Source organism: Belonocnema kinseyi, chromosome 3, assembly GCF_010883055.1.
Source record: "Belonocnema kinseyi isolate 2016_QV_RU_SX_M_011 chromosome 3, B_treatae_v1, whole genome shotgun sequence".
Taxonomy (NCBI): domain Eukaryota; kingdom Metazoa; phylum Arthropoda; class Insecta; order Hymenoptera; family Cynipidae; genus Belonocnema; species Belonocnema kinseyi.
In genome coordinates, this window is record NC_046659.1 from 7,514,184 (window position 1) to 7,520,827 (window position 6,644).

At 36.5% G+C, this 6,644-nt stretch overlaps 1 protein-coding gene across 1 annotated transcript in view; it reads left to right on the forward strand.

Annotated features, from left to right (window-relative positions):
- LOC117169110 overlaps window positions 1-6,644 on the forward strand; it is a 237,248-nt gene that overhangs the window by 149,863 nt on the left and 80,741 nt on the right. The window lies entirely within an intron of this gene.

Genomic DNA, 6,644 nt, shown 5'->3' on the forward strand with positions numbered 1-6,644 from the left:
CAACCCATCAGCATTTGGCCCGTATTTTCATCTCATATTTGAGATCTTAAGATCTATGCTAAAAGCAAAGAGCAACTACATCTAGCTCTAGGGATTGTCGAACGATATACTAAGGAAATTGGAATGGAATCTGGGTTAGACAAATGCGCCAAGGTTTATTTGAAGCGAGGAAAATTTAATGGCATCCCTGAAGATCCTGAGCTCGTTGATAGAAGCGCTATACGACACCTTTGCGCTGGAGTGACTTATACATACCTGGGCGTGCCACAGAGCCGCATTCAGGGTGTGACATCTATAATGGATACTCTCCGAAGCAGATACAAACATTTCATCCGACAGATTTCGTCTTCCGAACTGTCGGCGAGGAACAAAGTATCTGCAACGAACATGCTTGCCGTCCCGGTAGTACTCTATTCATTTGGAGTAGTTCCATGGACGAAGATCGAGCTCAGATCCCTTGATATCGGGACAAGAAAGGTTGTGCACATGAACATAAGCATGCATCTTAAGTCTTTTGTTCCGCGACTGTACGTCTCACGCCGTCAAGGTGGTCGCGAAATATTGAGTCTTGAATGTCTTCACAACAGGATTATTCTGGGTACAGCACATTGAGTTGCAAATGGAAGAGACCTCTTCTTAAAATGGTCAGGAATCACGAAGGAGTAGGCAAAGGAGCGTTTCTGTACAAAGCAGCGGAGGAGGCTGCTGAAACACTCGGACTTGACTTCAGTATTTGGGGTGACCAAAATGCATCAAATCTTATCTATCTCGAGTACTCACTCCTAAAAGCCCGGATTAAGAAAGCACAAGAGAAAAACTTTCGTGAACAGCTCCTCGATAACAGGATGCACGGTATCTTCCACAGAAATGTGAAGAATCAGTCAATGTCTTGTGAGCTAACGTTTGCTTTCCTTAAATCGCCCTGATTGAAGTATGGTACGGAGGGTTTCATTTTTGCTTGCCAAGACGGTGTCATGTCCACCTTAACTTACCGTCGCCACATTTTGAGCCAAGACATTCCTGATGATAGCTGCAGGGCGTGCCATGCACACCCTGAGCATTTAACTTACATACTATCTATTTTTCCAACTCATGCGGGAATGACCAACATCCAAAGGCACAATGGGGCACTAAAAGTTCTTTATTACCATCTCTGTCACTCTTACGGCATTAAACTTAATATCGCTTCTCTAAATGCTCCTAGGGAAATCGATTCAATTGTCGAGAATGGGAAGTGCCGCATATACTGAACTTTAGATTCTCGACAATTGTTTCTGTTGCTCACTCGATGCCTGACATAGTTCTTCTTGACTTCGAGAAGCAAACCATGTTCGTTATCGAATTTTCAGCACCAGCTGACAAAAACATCATAACCAAGGAGAATGAATAGAAAAAGAAGTATCGAGACCTTATAAGGGAGTTGCAATGATTGTACCCGGAATATTCTGTTAAACTAATCGTTCCTATCATCGGCGCTCTTGGAGGTGCCAAGCTTTTACTTGCTAATGGCCTAAAAAGCATCCCTGCGTGTCAACAATATGCTAAAGCACTTGCGGGAAAATTGCAGAAGGCGGCTAGTCCTTGAGTCGCTCCGTGTTCTTAGGGTGCACAAAGCTTTTGCTGGATCGTCGTATTGATTCCTTTACAGACTGTAACCACCTATCTCACGGTCGCGAGACGTGGTTGTGGCTGAAATTTTACCGCGATTTCGCTGGGAGCGGGTGCAATTTTCCAAATTAGCACCCGCTCCCGGCGAAATCCTGCGGTTGTCCTAATGTCAAATTTTTAATTATATATACATAAACATTAATGACAGGGAATCTTGAATAAATAATTTCAAAGTATTAATTTAATTAAATTTAACTAGTTGCTGTACTAAAAAAATTATTTAATAATACGAACCTTTCGAATTTCATTAACAATTGAAATAATTTCGTATACAAGATTTACGTTTCCAGCTACTTGATCTTGCAAAAGAAAGCGTAATCGAGCTACAAACTTATAGGGATCTTCCCACTAATCTGACATTTTAGCTTCTATTTTTGCTTTTATTTTATATTCTGAGGAAAGGTCACTTTAAGCATCATCTTCATCCTCATCAGCATGATTATCCTCCTCATCATCGTCACTATAATGCTCATTAACATAATCATTATCATCAACATCATTTTTTATTACGGATGAAGAACTATCATATTGGCCAAATTCTTCTTCTGACTCTACTTTTTGCTTCTTCAAAATCGGTTCCACTTCATATTCAGATTTCTGAGTAATGCATGATAGATTCTTTAGTGGAGAAAACTGTGATTTCCAAGCTTCCTGAATAGCTTGTTTGTCGTCCAGTTTGAAGATCTTATGCTTTCGAGGAATTGCTTTCCTCTCCTTATCATTCCGACTGTCAGATTCTTGCATTGGCCTTAAACTTCGAGTTACCTTTGAAATTTGGTGGAAATCTCTTTCAACTTGCTTATGATTCTTGCCTGAGCCAGAGTATTTCTCATGTCCTTAAATTATCAAGTTATGAATAAGTTCTGGAACAATTTAAACAGGTGCTAGTCATCTAGCCACTGACACAGTAAAATGGCTGTTCATTCATGGAATATGAGTTTACATCCTCCCACTCCTACTCCTCCTCCTCCACCCCTCGTCATCACCCGCCTCATACGCCTCACGTCCATCTTCATTTTCCAGCTTCTATTTCTTCACTTCCTCCTTTCCCAACTTCTCTTCTAAACAGTTAAAAAACAGTTGCACTTTTAATCATATTGTCACTAACAGAGTAAACATGGCTGTTCATTCATGAAATCTGAGTTTATATCCTCCTCTTCCTCATACTCCTCCTCCACCTCCTCGTCCTCCTTTTCCTACTTTTCCTCTACTCCTCCTTCTGCTCCTCATGTCCATCATCCTCTCCTAACTTCTCTCTCATCACCCCGTCCTTTCCCAACTTCTCTTTCATCACCCCCTCCTTTTCCAACTTCTCTTTCTTTACCCTATCCTTTTCCAACTTCTCTTTCTTCAGCCCCCTCTTTTACAAGACCAACTAGCTGGAAACGTAAATAATGTACACGAAATTATTTAAATTGTTAATGAAATGCGGGGTCAAGATTTCCTGTCATTAATATTTCTTAACATTGATGAACTGGAACAAACACTGTATAAAGTAAGCAATAAGTTTTAAATTTTGATATATAATTTGTATACGTTTATTGTAACGAAATAAGTTAAATAAATTTAATTTTTTGAATTTTATGTGTATTCATTGATTCCCCTCACCTGAATTAATTGTAAGTTAGGAAATCATCTTATAAATCAGAAGATTTATTATAAGTTATCATTCTATCTAATATTTTCCTCCTCAACCCCCCTATATTATTTTGTCATTCTTCTACATATATTTTGAGAGCTTATGTAACTTGATTTAGGATCATTTAATATTCAACAGGGGAAAAAAGTGGTTACAACTATAAAAATAGCAGCGTACCTGATAGTGGAATGAGATATTGTGTTAAAAATTTGGCACTGACATATGTATTTCCGTTATATGTATTTACTGATATTACTGATATACGTACTTACAAAATTTCGTCTCACATACGTATCAGACTGATATCAGATGCGTCGAAGCACCACTAGCGTAGCGAGTACACAACTTCGAACTTCTACCGGTCTGTGGGTAAAACAGATTGCATGATTACCGTCAGAGAAAGTTGAATGTCAAACTTCTGCTGTAAAACCTAAATGTGTCTGTCGATAATCATTATTTGCATAAATAAACTTTTTTCTTTCTCCAACTCTTTTCAAGGCCACAAACGATCCTTTAATATTCATTCAAATTTGCGCGTTATTTAAACTTTTATTTTTCAATATGGGTGAAAAAATATTGATCTTAGGGCTGACTTGATCAGCTGTTATACTCATCACATGGCCTCAAATGGATTTATTTAACAAAAATTAAATATTGGTTCTGAGAAAAATAATTATTTGCAACTGTTATCCAACAGCATATTTTATTATCATTGATACTTCACGATCAGCATCATTAAATTAGATTTCTTTATTGTTTAATATTGATTTAAAACTTAAATAAAGTCGATATATGAGGATGGTGATTTATGCAGCTCAGCGCAGAATTCAGCACCGAGAGTGGAGATACACCTAGTAGTTGGGAACAAGATATTACTACCTACAGTTTCATTAGTTTTTGGCGTTGTTTAGAAGCCAATCTGCTCCTTTGTTTTTACATCGAAATCTAATATTTTCAGTATTTGCTGAACTGTAATATTATCGTGTCTTCCTCCTACTTCTCCACATCACCATCCTCCATTTACAACTAGAAGCAAAAGCAGCATATCTGAATATGGCGCACTCTATGATAATCTCTGTAAACCAAAGACCTCTTGTTTATGAAACTAAGTTTTTGTTTACTAAGTTGCTACAGTTGAATCAGTTGTATATTCATTATTCTGTTAACTTGAAATCCTGGCCCCTTTAAATAGGTTTATTTAACTACAATTCAAAACATAATGTTGGTTCTAAGAAAAACCAAGATTTTTAGCTATTATACATAATAGTGCATTTTAATACGAGGTGTGTTAAAAAATGAAGGTGACTTTTCAATTTTCGCGGGCTACGTACATTCAAGTTTTAAATTTTTTGTTTTATTGTGTTGGTACACTCGTCATGGTCATATGTTCACAGTTTTGTCTACATAGCTCGTTTTGTTTTTCTGGCAGAGGCGTAAAAGGTTAGAAGGGTTTGGTGTGCTCGGCGATTCTCTTCTTTCGAAAAAAATGGAGCAAAGAGTTTGCATTAAATTTTGTGTGAAAAATGGAATCCAGTGCTCTAAAATTCTTGAAATGCTGACAGTTGCATACGGTGAGTCTACTCTGCGTAAAAAAATGTGTATAGGTGGTACAAGCTGTTCCAAGAAGGCCGAGAGGATGTCGAAGACGAACCTCGCCCTGGACGTCCCAGCACGTCTACAACAGATGAAAACGTTCAAGCAGTGGAAGAAATGGTATTGAAAAACCGCCGAATTACCATCAGAGAAGTTGCTGAAGATGTTGGCATATCGGTTGGCTCATGCCATGCAAAAAACGTCCGGAACTTTGGAACAATAATTCGTGGCTTTTGCATCACGATAATGCACCTGCTCATTCATCGTTGCTTGTGAAAGATTTTCTGACCAAAAACAGCACCACAGTCATGCCTCAGCCTCCATATTCACCAGATTTGGTCCCCAGTGTTGGCACAAGTGTATTATATCTGAGGGGGATTACTTTGAAGGGGACAACATAAATATTGAGGAATAAATGAATATTTTTGGAGAAAACCATAAAGTCACCTTATTTTTTGAACACACCTCGTATACGATTTTAATTATTCACTTTCAATTTTTTATTCACAGTGTCCTTGAATTGGATATGATTGTTTTAAGTCAGTAAATTGAATCTTTTCAGCAGATCACTCTATTATGTGAAAGACGATTTCATCGTTTGTTACAGTCAACTCTAATAATTATCTCCCTGATTTATTTTATAAATGCTAGCAAGAGCATTCAAATTCTTCAAATTATATGTTCTTCTCAAATAGTGGATGTAATATTATTATTACAGGGGGGCCTCCCTTTTCTTAATTGCTAATAGTTCATTTCGCTCCTACCTATATCAATAGAAAATTGTAAATCTGTTACAGCGATCCACTGTATGCAAAGGGATCTCTTAGGAATCTGTGGTATTTTTCGAGTCACTCAATCGCAAAGCCTTCTGAAATCTTACAAAATTATGTTTGATTTAAAACATTTTTAATACACACCTCTGTCTATATATATAAAAATATCTCCCTCTTTGTCTAATTGTTCTAGAAGGTTCTAAGTTATAATCGATACGTGCGGATACAGTTTTTTAATATCGCGAAATGTAATAAAATGTTTACGAAAAATTTCACAGTAAAATTTGATGATGATGTCATTAGTTTTAGAAGATTATGAAGACATAGCACGAATCTCTGCACCTGTAGAATATCGGTAAGGTAGATTTCTATGGACTGGCTTTTATTATCTCTGAGTTAAATTAGTTATCTAGAAAGCAATATACCATCCTCGATTTCTATGAAAACTATATTAACTTTGGATTTAAAAAGTTCCAGAAAGCAGATATTCATATGACCACTGTGTCATTTTTTATAATGGTTGATTCACATTTTCCCTGCATTAAAATTTAATACTGCTAAATTTATTTTTGATAATTATGAAGCTTTATTTTAATGTTAGAAGTAAATAAATTGAATCTTTTTTAGCAGATTACTCTATTATGTGAAAGATGATTTCATCGTTTGTTACAGTCAACTCTAATAATTATCTACCTGATTTATTTTATAAATGCTAGCAAGAGCATTCAAATTATTCAAATTATATGTTCTTCTTCTCAAATAGTGGATGTAATATTATTATTACAGGGGGGCCTCCCTTTTCTTAATTGCTAATAGTTTATTTCGTTCCTACCTATATCAATAGAAAATTGTAAATCTGTTACAGTGAACCACTGTATGCAAAGGGATCTCTTAGGAATCTGTGGTATTTTTCGAGTCACTCAATCGCAAAGCCTTCTGAAATCTTACAAAATTATGTTTGATTTAAAACA